This window comes from Equus caballus, chromosome 14, assembly GCF_041296265.1.
Source record: "Equus caballus isolate H_3958 breed thoroughbred chromosome 14, TB-T2T, whole genome shotgun sequence".
In the NCBI taxonomy this organism is placed as follows: domain Eukaryota; kingdom Metazoa; phylum Chordata; class Mammalia; order Perissodactyla; family Equidae; genus Equus; species Equus caballus.
The window spans coordinates 88572753-88590437 of NC_091697.1; the positions used below are offsets into that span (position 1 = coordinate 88572753).

General features: G+C 41.5%; 1 long non-coding RNA gene across 1 annotated transcript; it reads left to right on the top strand.

The window, feature by feature from the left end:
• Nucleotides 1-3942: 3942 nt before the first annotated feature.
• Nucleotides 3943-15078, top strand: LOC111767884 (uncharacterized). The gene is made up of 3 exons (XR_002799790.2): nucleotides 3943-4032; nucleotides 12578-12678; nucleotides 14860-15078. It is a non-coding gene; the product is annotated as an uncharacterized lncRNA (long non-coding RNA).
• Nucleotides 15079-17685: the final 2607 nt, after the last annotated feature.

The following is a 17685-nucleotide window of genomic DNA, read 5'->3' on the forward strand; positions in this document are numbered from 1 at the left end:
TTCTGGTACTTGTTTTTACTTGTCTCATTTCAAGGCTCTTAACTTTGTCTTTAAAAAAAAAGAGAAAAACCCTGCAAGAAAGTGCTCTCTGGTGCCCTCATGTAAGACATCCTCCTGGGACAGAGAGGTTATCGCTGGTGACTCTAGAAAGCGAGAGCAGCGTACTTGCTCCGGGACCTGCCTGTGTTATAAGGACGTGTCCTCTAGAGGTGACATCTACTAGGGGGATAATAATCACAATTACCATCTATTGAGGGTTTCCTCTGGGTTACACCCTTTTTGCATGCCTTGTCCTGTTTCTCCTCACCACAAACCTGTTATCCCCATTTTATAGGTGAGTAAACTGAGGCTTAGAGAAATTAAGGAGCTTGCCCATCACACAGCTAGTGAACGGTGGAGCCTCAGAAGCCTGGCCCCAGTGTCTGTTCCTAACCACTTCTCCATACCACCCCTCATTTGTTGGGACCTATTTAGGGTTAGTGTAATCTTCACAAATTCCAGTAATACCACACAGGCTGACAAATGCTTTTGATTCAAAGGAGCCTAGAATCTGGGGGTCAGGGTGATGTCTAGTGGATTATTCTCAGCGAGTTTATTTTGTCAGAAATGATAAACTCGGAGGCCAAAGTACTTTTTGAGAAAAGCTATGTGTGCAGTTTGAAGGAGATTGGGGCAGTGCAGGTGGAGATAGGAGGCAGGGGTGCGCTCTTAGAATCTTGCTGTCTTCATATTAAAAGGCTGCCTCAGGAACAGACTCCAGCTGTAGAGGGTATCCATCTGAATTAGACATCAGGACATTCTCTTAGCTGGATCCTTAACCTCCAGTTTCTACAAGTTTTCTGTAGGAACAATGGAGGAGGAAAGGAAGAAAGCCTCAATTAAGCATTGGTACTAAAACCTAGAATGATCAGTGCCAACAATGATTCTGGGGAGGTTTACGAGGAGCCTCAAGGATGACTGAGGTTCCTAATGTTATAATTGTGTCAGTAGCCCTCCCCTGCCACCCCCAGACATTTGACATTGTTCTTGTCTTTTACCTTAACTCCTTTCCTCAGCTGTAAATTGGAAATATTCCTTCTTACTGGGGTTTGGAAGAGGTTTAATTACTGTTTATAAAGCTCTTTGTAGTTCATGAAAAACAGGTGTCTAAATTAACGGATTAGCTGCTGAAGGCAGTAGCGAGAATTGGATCATTATTTTCCAGGTGAGAAGGAGTCCATTTTGACTGATTGCAAAGGGGCCAAAGGCAGAGAGAGGCATGAGGTTTCAAGGTGGGGTGTTTGGGGTTTGTTTTACTGAATGCTGGACCCACATGTACCTGCTCCACTGGTTTTACCTTTCGAGACGAGACCGGAGGCTGGCAGTGGCAGTAGGTGGCTCTGATATTTTTATGATACTTAATTCTCAAGTTGGGGTCAGATGATTCTGCTGTGTGTGATGGTGATGTGTCATTTTCAACTCCTGCTTGCTTAATTCAACTGGCCAACCAGGCTGGTTTGTCTTACTGTGATTAGATACTTGGTACTGTGAGGGCATTTGTAGATGGATGATAAGAATTCCCCATCTGGGTCTATGAGATGTGGGAGACTGCTTCCTAAAGATGAGCCCACAAAGCTAGCCACCATATTTAAGTTCTAAAGGTGCGGCTTCTAAAGGAATGGCCAACTGCCTTTCTCTACTTCATGGATTCCAGCGGGCTTACAAAATTCCACTGTGGTGTAGATGGGCAACATGATCTACCTTGCCAGTCTCCTCCTGTTGCTCCTCCTATCTCAAGGCCTTTCTTGTCTCCTTGGTGGCATTTATCACAATTATAACCAAATGCTAATTGTATTGTTAAATAAGTTCCATGAGAGACTGTCTTGTTCACTAGGGTGTCCCCAGCTCCTAGCCTAGTGCCTGGCATATAGAAGGTACTCAAAAATAATTTATTGCAAGGTTGAATGAAGCAGACCATTCATACGTGTGTAAAATTCATGTGGCCAGAGGATTTGGATTACTCAGAAGTCCACTGTATCATTCAGGTTTGTGTGCTTTGCCACTTCATCTTCCCAAGGTCATGATTTAGGAATTAGTTACCTATGGCAGACTGACTTGACTTTACTGACTAATCCCTTTGCCATGATTAACTAACTAGACACCTTCAAAGGGGACATCTCTTTGCAACATTGGCATTCACCCCTCTAGTCACCTCTGGGATATGAGCATCTATATTGGTCTGTAATGGTTTGGAATATAAAATGAAATGGTTTAAAAAGTTACTTTTTTATTATAACTGACAGTTTCTGATTTCATTTCCTAAGGTATTTTTTCAGTAGCTTTTTTCTCACTTCTCAAGGACATGGTAGAGGACAGCAGTCTAAAGACAGTGTTGTATATCAGTTTTGCATCTTCATTAAAGCATCTCTATGGGACTCCATGTTCCTTTCTTTAAATTCGACATGTGCTTTTATTGACATTTATTTTCTGCCCAGCACCTCTGTAACCTTCCAAACCATAGACATTTTGACAATAATCAAAGGACTTTGTGATTCTTGTAATGATTGAGCTAGCAGAGCCCATCGACAGCATCCAGAACAAATGCCTTCATTTCACAGATGATGAAATGAAGATGTTTAAATGCTAGCCCACAGCAGAGCAGGATTGAGACCCCAAGAGCTTACACACTCTTCCGGGGGGGGGGGGGGGCTGAGAACATCCTACCAGCCACTGCTGGAAGAGGGTACAAAGACAGAGAGTGGCCAAATGCCAAACAAGATGTGCCAAACACAAGTGGTTTAGAGCACAGAGTCAAGCCAGACAGCCTGGCTTGGAGTCCTATCCTGCCCTCAAAAGTTACAGCAGTGGGCAAGTTTATAAAATCCTATAGCCTCAGTTTCCCACCTTGCATGGGACAGTACCTACCTCGGAGGGTTGTTGTGATAACGTATATGTAGAGTGGTGCATGGCCCTAGTAAGTTTTCTATATGTAATTTTGTTGTTTATTTTCTAATTATTTCTTTCCATCTTTTATTTCTTTTGTGGCAATATACCAGACAAACAGGCAGCCAGCAAGAACTGAAAACCCTTTTGGGTTAATTTAGATTTTTGCGTAATAGTGATGGAGCTCCTATGGGAGATAGACACAACCCAGAACATTTTAAAGTCTCTGTTCCCAGTTGCTCTATGAAATAAATTTTCTGTGTGAATCTTTTCAGGTACCACATTAACTTCCTAACATCATGGCTACCAGTAACTTAGGTATAGTGCTGATGCATTTGTTCCAAACTTGAGCTTAGCTTTTCATATTCGATTAATTCTCTTTTCCAGTTGTCTTCATAGTGGAGAGTTTTTAAAAAGCCTTGTTGTCTGTAAACTTAAGTGCTTCTTGCCACCTAGTTACTAGGGGGGGTTGTCACGGTTCATTTCAGGTAAGATGTTTTGGGGAAAAGTCTGCTATGAAAATAACTCTCTCTTGCCACCTGTAAGCTTTTCCTTCTCTCAAGGATAGAGTTTATTTAAGTCAGCCTTGCCAAAGGAGTGCCAAGAGGGTCTCCAGGGGTCTCATGGCCACCTGAGCTACAGAACTCTGCAGCTGAGAACAGCTGTAAGGAGGCACTGGGGAGTGTTGGCAAAGCTGCCTCCTATCTACCCTCACGCTCCCTTCCCCTCTCTCTGCCCCTGTTAACAAGTCTTTATTGCTGTGGTAGCCAATTATCACCAGCCCACCTGCTCCTCCCTTCTTTTAACTCACTATTCTCACCTGAATGAACTATGATGGCTCCTCCTGTGAAGGTGCACATCTTATATTTTTCCTGTCTCTTTGATTAAAGATGACTTGGCTTATAGGTAGTGAGATGACTAGGTCAGAACCAGGAACCTGCAAGCAAGACATAAGAAGTTTGAGAAGTAAAGTTGAAAATGCTTTGTGATGTAGAGACCAAAGAATGGAACACGGAGTCCTACACTTGGCTCTGAGTCCTCCTGAGATTTACCAACCTCTGACCCGGGGCTATTTGCCTAAACCCCTGGATCTTCCTTTCATCATCTCTGGTAAATTAGGATGATACCTACATACCATGGTTATGTGAGGATTAAATAGAGATTGTTGCATTCAACCACAGGGAGTGGGTGGGGCAATCATAAAGCCAGGGCCCGCTATTTGTTCTTGTGTGTGCCCCTGCAAACCCACTGTAGTGGCTGCCCTCAGCGATGATGTCTTTGGCACGTCTTATAATTCCTCCAGGACAGCTACTCCTAGATGATAAGTCCTGAGGTCACTTTTAGCACAGGTCTCATTTCAGCAACTAGTAAGTCTAGTCTCGTATAATAGCCAAAACTCTGAAATACATTTAAAATTAAAACTTCTCCCCTCTTTCAGCTTAGGCCTGCTTTAGGCTAGAAGCCAAGTGCTTCTTGCCATTCTCCCTCCTCCTCCCACCCCTCAGCATCCCCCAGGGTCGAAGGAGCAGAAGGTAGGGAGGAGAAATAAGGGGCAGGAGAGGTCTTATTTCCCAGCACCTCTGAAATCTGGCCTTGGCTTCCTCTGGGCATTGTCAGAGCCCGTGCTGGGCGCCTTGGACAGTGCCCTGCTGAGCTGCTCTGGCCTCTCGGGATGTTGCAGGCCTCTCCTTTGGCCAGCCCTCCAATAGCACACCCCCCACCTCTTCAGGCAGGAAGCTAGTAGCTTAAGGCCCCTTTCTAAAGGACTATGCCAACATGCCATCTAGAGGTGTTATATCTGGTCTCTCATCCGCCCTCCAACCCCAGCCATTAACAGAAATGAGCACTTTGGGCCTGCTACCTGTGAGAGTGTAGTGACTTCCTAAATGCATCCTCAACTCTGTTGTAGGGGTTTTTTTTTCCTCAGGCATGAATCAGATACCAACCCTCTGTGTCCCCAAAGCTTGAGGAGTCACAAATCAGGTTTTCTTTTCTTTAAAAAAAAAAAACATTTTATTCAGGTATGATTGACATGTAAAAAGCTGTACATATTTAATGTATACAATTTAATAAATTTGTTGATAAGTATATATCCATGAAACCATCACCACCATCAAGGCCACAAATATATCCATCACCTCCCAAGGTTTTCCTCTTGCCTCTTTATTATTTGTGTGCATGTGTGATAAGAATACTTAAGATCTACCCTATTAGCAAATTTTAAGTATGCAATACCATATTGTTAGCTATAGGCACCATGCTGTATTATGCATCTCCAGAACTTACTCATCCTGCATAACTACATTGTACCCTTTGATCATCATCTCCCCATGTCCCCTTCCCCAGCCCCTGGGGCTCACCATTCTACCCTGCTTCTATGAGTCTATTTTAGATTCCACACAAGTGAGAAAATACAGTATTTGTCGTTCCCTGGCTTATTTCATTTAGCATAATATCCTCCGGGTCTATTCATGTTGCAAATGGCAGGATTTCTTTTTTAGGCTGAATAATAGCCCGTTGTGTATCTATATACCACATTTTCTCGAGCCATTCATCCATCAGTGGACATCTAGGTTGTTTCCATATTTTGGCTATTGTGAATAGTTTTGCAGTGAACATGGGAGTGCAGTATTCAGAAGTGGCCTTGCTGGGTCATATGGTAGTTCTATTTATGATTTTTTAAGGAACTCCCATACTGTTTCCCATGGTAGCTGCACCAGTTTACATTTCCACCAACAGTGCACCCGTTTCCGTTTTCTTCACATCCTCACCGACATCTCAGTGGTCTTCATGAAGCCCCTCCCATTCGCCTGTGGTAAGGGGAAACACACTCTCAACTCTCTTGAAACACTCCTCTGCAAGTCCTGCGTGTGTGGTCTGGCATCTTGCATTACATCGTAGGGGTAGACAGCATCTATTGTCTTGTGACTCTAACTAAAGCTGTCAGAAAGAGTTGTGTGTTCAACCCTGTTATATATGTTTGTGAATTTTCAGTGCTAGCATCTGTGCATTGATCCAACAATATTTATGTGCACCCAGACATTGTGCTGGGTGGTGAGAATACACCGTTGAACAAGGCAAATGCGAATTACACAAATTATTTGATTCCAATTGTGGTGAATGCTGCAAAATAAAATGGTAGCCATGAGACTGAATAAGGGGACATACGACAGTAAGGGAACAGGGCAAGGCTTCCCTGGGAAAGTGGCATGGAAGCTGATATTTGACGGATGAGTAGGAGTTGGATGAGACAAGAATGTACCAGAAAAAGAACATGTTGGAGAGGCCATGGGAAGAAGGCCTTTAGCTCTCACTGCATGTTTATCCAAATCACTTTTCATTAACAAAAGCCACTTAGGATCTTCCTTTTTTGTTGTTGAACTTCTTCGCTCCATTGCTCCTTTACCCTTACAAAGCATTCTGGGGAGACGAAGCCCAGACATGATTCCCTCCTGGGCTCCAGGCACTTCAGGTTATTGCCTTATCAGAGGCGTTTCAGTACTTGAGCTTGTTATCTGGTGGCCTTCTCATGTTGCTAATAAGTTCCGAGGAAAGTTTCCAAAATAGAGAGGTATCGGTTTAGTGGCCTGTGGCTCAAACAGTCTGTGAGCTTTCACGTGGAAAACCTGAGCTGGGGAGGAACAGTGACTGCTTTTCCCAGGAATTGGCGAGCCCGCCATCTTCTCTGAGGTCTGGTGCAGAATGAGTGCACAGAAAGCCAAGATTGGCAGGTGCCCTCCACTGGCAAAGGTTTCTGGAGTTATAGCAAGAAGTCTTGGCCACAGTGATAGAGCCCTATCAGAGGCTGTTTCCCTAAGAAAAAAAGAAAGAACATCTGTACTATTAAAGCTGCTGACCAGTTCTCTCCCGTCAGCAGCCAGGCAAACCACCTGTGTGGTGTGACTCTAAACAAGGTAATTGGTGGACAAGCAGGAAACTGAAACAAGAAGGGAGGGAGAAAGATGCCCAAAGGTCAGAGAAGCTGAAAAGAGCACTTCTGGGCAAATGAGCACAAGCAGGCAAGTGAAGTGGATATTTTTGTATAGACCACTTTACAACCCACAATGCTTTGGGCCTTTTCCAAGCATTTTCGCCGACGTGCTCAAGCGAGCCGCGCTTTAAACCCTTTTTAGCATGAGGTGGGACATCCCACCAGAAACAGGCCCAGAGGGATCACATGATATCAGCACTAGGACAAGAAGACAAATCTCGAAGCTCTGCTGTACCCGGCTTTCTGCCAGCCTGCCTCAGGAGCCTGCCCTCTCAGACTTGGTGCTGATCCCCAAGATGCACCTGGTACCTGAGGGACCAGCAAGGTCTCCTCACAGCCCACTCATGTTCTGCCTCCTTGAAATTTAGTTTTTCCTCTAAGAATGTTGAAATAAACCCCTATTTACAGGAGGTAAAATTTCTATACCCCGCCTGTGCTCTCTGGGCCAGGTGTTCCTCACTGCCCTGGCTTCTTCAACCGGGTAAACACCTCCATTGGCTATAAAAATGCCTCCCTTTCTGCCAGCACCACACTTGAGTGTGGCCAATCCACGGATCACTGACGGCCTTCCCAGGCTCCCATCCACCATTGGAGCCACTCCCTCCTTTTGTATTCTGCCCGGAGGTGGGATGCGCTCCATCACAACCAGACTGAGCTTCCACCTAGCAGTGGGGACAGAATCTTAAAGGATGCTCCTAAGCGAATCATTTTCACCAGATTATCTTTATAGAACTACCTGACCATGACTGTTATGGTCATCCAAAATTAGTTTGTTCTCAGTCTTTTTCTTAATCTGTTGTTAAAAAAAAAGTCATTTCTGCTCTTTGCAAAAATTTCAAATATTACATAGTAAATAAAATAAAAAGCAGAAGCCCCCTGTTCTCACTCACCTACCTCAGGCTCCAGAGGTAGCCACTCACAGTGCACACTTTCCTCTTTTGTTCAAACAGGATATCAAACTATAGATCTGCAACTTAATTTTTTACTTAACAACATTGCTTAAACATCATTCAATGTTAGTCCCTGTTGACTTATTTCATTCTTTTTAACAGCTGTATATTACATTCCTTATATCATGCTTTCATAATTTAACCACTCCTGATTAAGATTCATTTTATTCCTAATAATGAAGAACTGAAATCATCACCAACAATAGTCAGATAAATTTTTTTTTTTTTAAGATTGGCACCTAGGCTAACAACTGTCACCAATCTTCCTTTTTTTTTTTTTAAGGATTGGCACCTGGGCTAACAACTGCTGCCAATCTTTTTGTTTTCTGCTTTATTTCCCAACACCCACCACCCCCCCTGCCCCCCCCCCCGACATAGTCGTATATCTTAGTTGCAGGTCCTTCTAGTTGTGGGATGTGGGACGCCGCCTCAACATGGCCTGACGAGCGGTGCCATGTCCGCACCCAGGATCTGAACCCTGGGCCGCTGCATCGGAGCACGCGAACTTAACCACTCGGCCACGGAGCCGGCCCCAATTCTCTTTTTTAACTAAATGGTTTAACATTTTAGTCACTATCCCTGCTGACAATCTCTGCCTTATCTTGCCTTATTCACCAAATCCTCTTAAAGCCTGGAAAAACCATAAAAATTTAAAGACTGTTGAGAGGATGTTCAGAAATCACTTACAAATGCAAAAATTTAAAGTACATCAATTTCTAGAAGCGATCAAGTACGTTTTGTTTCTTGAATTCAACAACCTTTTGTGGTATGGCTCCATGCTGTGAATAAGGAGAGAAGAAAAAAAAGCTAATTTCCCTACTGACAATTTTGGACTATTAGATTATATATTTATATGTTTAGGACTTACAATAGTTATGCATTCTGCTCTTTGACCATAATTTTGCATGCATTTGGTTTAGTTCTATATTTAAATGGACTCAAGATTCTACCTCAGTCCTTTGACACTAAGCCTTCCCCTTTCTTAAGACTTTATTTTGATTCATCTCATAGTTAACCAGATTTTATTGTCCACTTTTTTCTCTCATTGAATATCTCTGTTGAGAAATCTGAGGTCAACCTGCTCTTTTCCTCCTTTCAGGAAACTTGCTTTTTCTGCCTAGATGCCCATGGATTTCTTATATTGTCCTTAAAGTTCAGTAACGACTTACTATGTTCCTTCACGTTGATTATTCTGTTATCAGGGGTGTTTTTCCCCCAAAGTCTCTTTCAGTCTACAGAATTGGATCATACTTTATTTCACTGGAGTTTTCTTTAATTTTATTTTTGCATTTTTACTTCCTGTTCCATTTGTTCTGTTCTCTACTTCAGGGACACTGTTATCCCACATGCTGACCGACTGTTGGCTGTCTTTAATATTAATAGTTGTCATCTTCTCTCTGCTTAATTTCATTTATTTGGGGTTTTTTTCCCCCTGAAAATGCTATTTTATTCTCTTTAGTCTGACATCTGCATCACTGAATATGTTTTCAACAATGTTTGTTCTAATATGACTTTCGATGATGGTTTTATTATCCTCAGTTTCTTTCATCACTCTTAGCTTACTTTATCTTCTTTTGCCCATTTTTCTTTGAGCTCTTCATTTTACAATTATTTTCACAAAGGCCTTGTTGACTTTTTTAATTTCTTTGAAAGTATAGATAAATATGCATCTGAAATTTTTTGGTTTGCTGGAATAATTCTTCTTAAGAGTATTATTTTTCATCTGCCTTTTGATTGTTGAGTCTCTTTCCTCTGTTCCCATTTTTTGTTTTTACTTGCTTTTAATGTTATTAATATGCCTAAGTCTACATGAAAACAGGGACTCTGCTCTGGAGGGAAGGCAGTTCTCTCCTGGCTTATACTATCTGTTTACAAATTATGGAGAGGAGTCAGGGGGAAAGCTGGGACAGCTAAAGCTTCACGTTGGGTCTGACTGCTCACAATAGTCTTTAGCCATATCTGCCATATTCTCTGACCTCTTGAGTGAGTGGATCGCCAAGCAGGATGTCAGTAAGGATCATGGTGGGTACTCCCAGCTCTCTCATCTTTTGTTTGATTATTTATGTTCATCTGTAGCTGCTTGTTTGAATCTGATCAATCACTGCAAGGCTGGTTGCCATTACCACTTTTTTATCCACCTTGCCTCGCCTCCTAATTAGGAATTCTATTTTGGAAAGAATAAATATGTGTTGCCCAATAACCTCCCTCCATCTGTCTGACCATCCTCTCTTCTCTGCAGTGTAGACCAAATCCCCAGAGGGGTGTTCTGCCTTTCTCCTGTGTTCCATCCACACCCTCAGTCCTTGCTCTGAGGAAAAGAACTTCACCTGGGCCCCTTATATCACTTACTTTCAGAGAAATATGAATCCTAATTGGAACCCAGAAGGTGCGTTTCAACTCTCTACAGCCTCCCTTGCCCAGTCCAGATTCACCATATTTGGTGAATAATGTAATTTGAGAGTTTAGCTATTTCCTATTTTCATTGCAGATGGACTTTTCTTATCAAAATTTCATTCATTTTAATTTCATGCGTTTTGAGGGTTTCATGGAATGGGTAAAGAAAACAACTTTCACCACCATCTTTTAGCTAGATCATTTTTTTTCAAACTCTCTAATTAATAGATTCCCTGAATTATGAGCACTTTGCTTCATTTAGTTTCAGGCAAAAAAATTATTGAGTAGATATTAAATGCAGAACAGTATGTAAGATGCTGCTTAAGATATAAAAATGAATAAGACGAGACCTACTTTCAAGGAACATATAAGATGAGTAAGAAGAGAAATCCATCAGTAACAGGAGTAAGATGCATTAAATGGGGTCAGTGAATGATCATCATCATTATCATGGTGATCATGATGATGAAATGAGCTATGGAGAGTGTGATCACATCCAGTTGAAGGGTTGACAAAAGTCAAAAGGGAAGAGAAGAAATGATGGGCAACATTCATCCTAAGTAACTTGAGACAGGGTGGCATGACGGCAAGACAACGGGCTTTGGAGTTAGACAGTCACAGGCTCACCTCTCAGATCGTACATCACTATGTGCCCTCGGGAACACCACTCCTCTCTGACCATCAGTTTTGCCTTTGGTAAAAGACCTAACACTATCAACCTGTTATAAGGATCAAGTGGAACAATGTGTGTCAAGATCCCTGCACAGTGCCTGGCTCATAGTAGGTGTTTCATAAATGTTTTTTTTTTTTGCCTGAAGTAATTCTATTCATTTATCATGCTTCATCCCTTAGTTGCTGTATATGTTGTATTAACTATTTAATACATAGGAAGATTTTTTTTAGAAAAGATGAGTGTTCTTACCCCTTGTTATTATATTTATAATTCTTTACTATATCATTGCTCTATTAACCTTATCTCTAAAAAATCAAATGAGACAATCATGAAAGTGCTCCACAAACTGTCAGGTAATAACCAGCGTAAGGAAAGGGCATTATGCTAATGTATACCTTATCTTATGTTCCATCCTTTAAAGAGAAATCCCAGCGCCCCACCCCTCACCTTGAATGGGAGACACCTTTGGCAGATTTGAACTCGGTTGTACTCTGGTGTCTATTTAGACAATTTCTCTACTGATTGAAGGCCATTTTTCTGAGAATATTTAGAGTCTGCTTGAGGCTAGCTTGGGAAATTGCCAGTATTTTCCATAGAGGTGCAACATTATACCCATAAAAAGAAAAATAGGTCAGAATCTCCTGTAGTTGTGCTCCCTGGTTCCTCAGCTAAAGGTCATTCTTAATCCTCCTACAGCTCCCAGCACGCTGTGTGCAGCGGTTTTTAAAATGTTCCAGGAAGGAAATGGCTTCTATAAAGAAGGGCAGGGAACAGATTCTTCATGGGAGCAAGGGACCCCAAATGTTTCACAATTCCATTTAAAACTGCAAAGATGCGTCCAGCCTGGTGGCATGGTGGTTAAGTTCACATGCTCTGCATTGGTGGCCCAGGGTTCTCAGGTTCGGATCCCGGGTATGGACCTGATTGCTACTCATCAAGCCATGCTGCACCAGCGTCCCACATACAAAATAGAGGAAGATTGGCATGGATGTTAGCCCAGGGCCAGTCTTCCTCACCAAAAAAAAAAAAAAGATGAATTCTAGGGAAACTTCATGGTAGTAGTTTTCCTATAGTTAAATTTTGAGACTACATCCCTGTGTAGAACCTTGGCTGGGACTTTAACCATTAACCTTCTGTGAAAGAGAATGGAGAATGAGAGGATTCCACAGGCCAGAATCACCACACTTGAGTGCAGAGGATGGTATGAAGCATGGCTGGAGAGTTTCCAGTAAACCCAGTGACCACCAAGCTGGGACCAAAGTAAGACTACATTGCTTCTCAGAAACACAGAACTCAAAAGAAACCCTGGGAGTGCCATGGGGCACACTCAGCCTGCTAGGGAAGACGTGGCATTGAACAACACAGAAAACAGCTAGGCCAAGCTGGAAAGCTGCCCCCGTGCTCCCTGAGCACTGCCACTTCTCATGAGGAACCAAGCTGCTCCCAAATCTCGGCCTTCAGCAGAGGCCACCAAGGCTGTTTCCCTCCATCGCCATGAGTATTGTCCCCCAGCTAGACGACATGCGATTTACCATTTCAGAAAAGCAGTTATTTTCAAAAGAAAATTTGTTGTTCTCTGAATATGATCTCATTTCCACCGTTCCTAAAACGACCACACAACTTGAATTCCCTTTTTTCTATTCATAGCAGTTCCCTCATCCAGTTTCAACTCAACTTTGATCAAAGCATGTGTCGCTCCCTCAGACATTTGTCTGGAAATACTGAGTATGTGACTCAGGAACAAACAAGTAAGTAAACATGAGCACGCAGTGTCATCCCTTTGGTTTACTATCCTTTATTTTACAAAAGTGATGCTAATAAATAATAATAATAATAAAGTGATACCTTTATCCAAGTATTAGCTACTAACACATAGAAAAACAAAACTGTACATGTACACATATATATACATATGTGCATAGATAATACATATTTTATATGCACACCTAAATATGTATGTAAATTTATGTATTACGTATATAAATTTTGAGACTACATCCCTGGTTCTATGGAGGGAGGTAGTCTCAAAATTTAACTATAGGAAAATTACCACCATACCTAAATATGTATGTCTATAAAATTTGGTGGATACTAATATAATTTACTGCAAAAGTTGTACATATTAAAAGAAAAACATCATAGCAACATCTAAAAAATGATGCTGAAATTAAAAACCATGTCACTGAAAAGGTTAAATGCAGCATATTATCGCTAAGATTCAAGCCTGTTACTTCCTTGAACACACATGCTATACGGATATTGCCTAACTGTGGACAGAAGTACATTCTTTGCTTCCTTCTAGCCCCTAAAATAAAACCAGTTCCTCCAAACCAAAAAATGGTAGGTGTCTCAGTTACTACTGGTAGGTAACTCAGTAAGACTACTCATGTGGTATCTCAGTTCATGCTGGGAAAGTGATGGCAAATGTACTCACTGTGAAATTGGTAAAAATGCCTTGTTTGGCCCACATTCTGTGGCTGCTCCAGGCCTGGGGCTGGGGGATGAACTTCTGCAAAACTCTGCCCACCCTGGGCTCCTTCCGACGCCTGAGCCCAAACATTTCTTGCCCCTTCCTGCTCCCACTCTCATCTCACATCATAATGTGGGCCTTAGCTTACCTCCATCTGGCTATTAGCCCACTTTTGTAGCCTTCTCAGCTTCCCTAAGAGGCCTGGAAGCCCTGAAATAAAGTCAAGATGACTTTAGCAGTTTATTTTCAAACGTACTCTAAAACCTTGGCTACATATTGTAGGGATATCTGGTTACCTTAGCAAAAACACAAAACAAGCATACGTTGACTCTTGTTCCCAAATGAATTTTGCCTTCATTTCTTGTCATTAAACAGAAGTATGCCATTTGGAGATGAGCTGTGAAAACTGGGTTTTATAAATAGATACCAAGAAGATACAAATAATCCTATTCTTCTTAATCCATGTGGCTATCCTTTGGGCCAGTAGCAAAGAAGCCACTCTGGCAAGGGGCTTACCCTGGGGTCTACAGATGCCCAAGGGGCTCTTGGGTAGAATTCTAGAGGTCTATAAGTTTGGATGGGGAAAAGACCCATTTATTTATTTTCATTAACCTGTAACTGAAATTTAGCATTTCTTTCAATTATGAAGATAGGTAACAAACTATAAGTTACCTATGACTTTGTCACCATTAGTTGTTTCCAATACCTTGAAATATCATTAACATTCATCACTACTTTTAAGATACAATACTTACTAAACCCATCAGTAGATCTTATTTAATGTGTTAATAAAGAAGCATCAATGTTACATATCACATATTTTTTAAAATGTGTTTGATAACTATGCTTCAATATAATTGGTTTCCTTAGTATCCTACGTATTTTGTTTTATATTTTAAGAACATCATTCTGAGAAGCAGTCTATAAGCTCTAACCAGACTTCCAAAGGGGGCTATGGCTCAAAATCAAAGATTGGGGATCCTCGCACTAGGGTTTTATAAGATGAGCTTGAATTGTTGCTTTATGAATACATCAATCACAATAGAAACATAGCAGATGATAATGACCAATGCTTAAGGAATTTGCTTTAAGCATGGGCTTCTAACAGGTGTTCAATCCTCCTGGGACAAGAAACTTCAATGAAAGGGTGGAGAGACAAAGGACCTATTGTCAGCAAGCTTTCGGAACTGCAAGGCAAGCCACTGCACAACCATAGGCTTGATTCACTGGTTGGCCTCCTTTCTTCGGCTTGCTGAGATTATGATATTCTTGTCTTCAAGGATGATTATAGGTTACTAGGCCTACAGGTTCAAAACTGCCCTCTGCAGCTATTTGTAAATTCCTCTGACTATTTATTACCTGTTGACTTCCCTGGTTCTTTGCCGTAGAAGTTCCAGCTTATTACTTTGACTTAGGGTTTCATTAGAACTTTACCAGAAAAGTTCCTTGTCTCCAACAGAAGTTAACTCCATAGAATGATCTCCTACTGGACCTGAGATGATTCTTCCCTCAATTTCAACTGATTCATATCCTTCCTCAACGGCTGACTCAGAGTCATGACTCAATAATGACGACATCATTTTAAGCTTATAAAATTTGAAGAGAACCATGGACAGAAATAGAAGGGGAAAACATGAAAAATGAATGATAGGAATAAAAAGAAAACATACCAAATGAATGACTACAGTGTTCTTTTGTCTTGGAATAAAATAGAAACTTTACTAATGGTAACATAATTTACATTTGAGTAGTCCTTTTATGGTCATTATTTTTGTCCGGTGCCCTTAACAACTCTGTCAGCAGTCACAAAAGCTGAATCTCAGACAACCTAAAGGACCAGCCCGAGGCCCTAGATTAGAAAGTGGGGCACCAGCCAGAGCTGGGGGGCTAGGCCTTCTGCTCTGGGGGCGTGGGCTACTCCTCAACACAAAATCTGAGAAGCCCAGAGCCCTTGAGGGTACTGCTCTAGGAAAACTAAGTAAACAAAAGAAACAAACACTGTGTGCTGATTGAAAACTAAATAAGACTCAGGAGAAAATAGTAAACATAGGCACAATTCCCAGGTTTTCTGAGAGAGAAAGTTCCTGATGTTTATAACACTCACTGAAGATAGAAAAGAACAGAGAAGCATTATTGGCCATTCTAAGCAAAAGAAAAAAATGATAATACACATAGAAGATAGCATCTAGCAAAAGAAACTGGAGTCAAAAACAAGTGAGAATTTACTTTAGGTTATATTTTAATTTTTAACAAGTTTATTGCTGATCTATTCATAAGTTTGGTATATTTTGATATATATATTGAAATATTATATATATATATTGCATTACCTATATGATCTATATATGATCTATAATATGAACAATAATATCTTAAATTGTTTTAAAATATATTTCTTAGTTTTCTGAGTAATATCCAACAAAAAATATTATGTAACACTCTTTGGTTTTATTCAAAAATGAATAAATAACCTTTGGTTATTTTTGTTTTGTTTTTTAAGGATCTCTTTCCCAACTACGGGGAAAGCTTAGTGCTCATAAAAAGAAAAGGAAAAAAAACAAGGAGGACGGAGGGCCCTGGCTAGTCTCTAAGCACCGAATGTGTAAGCGGTTGCTACACAAGTTTCCAGATCCTGACTTCAATCTCAGGGGCCAGAGCTGTGTGTGCTCCACAAAAGGCCCTTTGAAACTCCTTCCCCTTCCTGGTGTGACAAAGCCCTGGGTGACTGACCTTTGAGGGACACACACATTGGTTTGGCTTGGCCTCTGATCTCCCATGAAGGACTGTGAGCCATGCTCATCTGTCTGGGATCTGCTGCCTACTTCTCCATTATATTTAGCTCTTTGGTTATTTTCCTAATGAGCTGTCTGTTTGCCTCCAGCCTTCCAGCCAGAAGATGAATGTGTGCAAATCATAAACTAAGTATCCAGTGCTTGGCACCTACAAGGAGCTGTTCTATACATTTTGCAATCCAGACATCTAGAGATGCTGCTGGGGCTGTCTCTTTACTCTGTTGGCCCCGCGGCTGGGCAGGAGCACATCCCTGTAGCTAGAGCTGACCCTAGCCTTGCACTCACATTCTCTCAATGACTACCTTGACAGCTGCCCTTCCCCACCTCTTCCCACCTTGCTAGCTTTGCTAAGGCAGCTAACAGGCAGACCACGCACATGCTTAGGGCAGCGGCAATTCAGAGAGAAAAGAAAAACTGAAAATATTTTAATCAACCAGGTAGTTACCATGGGAGAATTTTTTACATTTATGTTGTGGCTTTGAATAGTCTATTTTGAAATATATATGGCGGGCTGGGGGAAAAGGAATCAATATTTTTGCTTCATGGGGACTCTAGGGTTCATATCAGGCCCTGCTTTCTAGTGTCCTACAGATTGGTTTTTGCCCCTCCCTGCTCCCCAGGGCATCTTGCACCCAACGTGGACGTGACTCAGAGTTCAATCCTGCTGGAAATCTGGGGCTTGTTGAGCCTCAATCTACCTTAACAAGCACTTTTTAGCTCATGTGGTTCCACCCTTGCACAACCCCAATTACCTAAGGAAATTGTAGAAACCCAGTATTTTCCGTCTTTAGAGCCAAATGATATGTTGGTAGTAGTTTGGAATCTTTATTTTCATGGAGTTGATGAACACCAAAATATATACAGCTATCTTTTCACACATATAGAGTATTGCATGACCCCCACCTTTCTTGTCTTCTAAAACACTTACATGCATATTTTAACTAGGTCACACAAGATTCACTATATAAAATGGACATGATTATTTTTTATTTTAAGGCCTAGGACGTGCTATGTAACCAAGTTCTCCATAACTGTGAGAAGCAATTTGTACGCCATGGTAGAAAAGCCCACCATTGATGTCCATGAGAGTCAACCTGGATGGGCACGCGGCTGCTGTGCCTAAGTGGTTTTCTGTACAAGGCAACACCAAAGGATAAAGGAACCCAGAGAAGCTTTGGGGTTGATTTAGCAGCTGTTTGATATCATCAAATACTGTATGAGGGCTTGATTTCAAAAAACTTTGATATATTAAAAAATATACAAATTTGCACAAAAAATAAACCAGGTAGACAGTGTACATCTTTTTTTTTATGAGGAAGATTGGCCATGAGCTAACATCTGTTACCAATCTTCCTCCTTCTGCTTGAAGAAGATTGTCCTTGAGCTAACATCTGTGCCAATCTTCCTATTTTGTATGTGGGACACTGCCACCGCATAGCTTGATGAACAGTGTAGGTCAGCACCACAATCTGAACCTGCAAACCCTGGGCTGC